The sequence below is a fragment of the Candoia aspera genome, chromosome 6, assembly GCF_035149785.1.
Source record: "Candoia aspera isolate rCanAsp1 chromosome 6, rCanAsp1.hap2, whole genome shotgun sequence".
In the NCBI taxonomy this organism is placed as follows: Eukaryota; Metazoa; Chordata; class Lepidosauria; order Squamata; family Boidae; genus Candoia; species Candoia aspera.
Genome location: NC_086158.1, coordinates 74,784,479 through 74,785,560, shown reverse-complemented (window position 1 = coordinate 74,785,560; position 1,082 = coordinate 74,784,479).

Sequence of the window (1,082 nt, the reverse complement as noted above, 5' to 3'; positions counted from 1 at the left end):
TCGCCGCCCTCCCGAGGCAGCGCCAAGCGCAAGCGTCCTGCCCACCGCAGGAGGAGGAAGGAGGGCGCGGCGAAGGGTTGCCGGGAAGGGGGCGGTGGCAGCCGCAGGGCGCTCGGCTCCTTCCCGAATTTGTGGCGTGAGCCGCCACCTCCCTCGCCCTCCCGCACGCGGCGGGTACCTCGGGGGGCTTTGCCCTCTCGGAGGGCGCGAGCGCGTTGCTCCCGGGAGGCCTTTGCTCAGCCGCCCCTTCCTCTCCATCCCGAGGAAGGAGCCCGGCTCTCACGAACTGGCCGCCCGCTCCGGAAGGAGCCGAGCCGAGCCGAGCCGAGGGGCTTTGGTGCATGCGGCCTGGCGGTTAAGGGTCTGTTTTGAATACTGGGCTGGTTTAAGCATAAGGTGCTTCATAGGTATGGATGGCGAAGGAATGGACATACCATTTTAAAGCATTATTAATTTAATGGCAGGAAAATGAATATTACTTAAGATTGCTATGTAGACTTAGAAGGATCCCCATATTTTAAGGTATTTCAAACAGGTTGATGTGTTATTAGGAAAGTTTTTAATGGGAAAGTCAGCCCCCCTAGATTTTCTGTATGTAAATTATAGTTTTCCAAGGGTCCAAGAATTTAACTCTCCTTGACTTTTTAAAATCATTTGAGACACTGCAGAAGAGGAATCTGAATTTGGAAATGCCAGAATGGCTGCTTATTCAGTTAAAACATCTTTTGCTTTTTCAGTGTGGTCTAGGTGCATTTTTTTTTAATCCGTTCAATCCTGACAAGGTTTTTCAGAAGTGGTTTGCCATTGCCTCCTTCCTAGGGCTGAGAGAGAGTGACTGGCCCAAGGTCACCCAACTGGCTTTGTGCCTAAGGCAGGACTAGAACTCACAGTCTCCCAGTTTCTAGCCTGATGCCTTGACCACTACACCAAACTGGCTCTCTAGGTGCATTAACAGCATATAAAACTCTTGATTTATTATCAGCACTGAAGTAATTCAACAATATATTTCTATAGACAGATCTAGACTATTTCTAAGGTAGATAGTAGCTATTTGCAAGAGTTTTGGAATAAAGAGTTGGGAT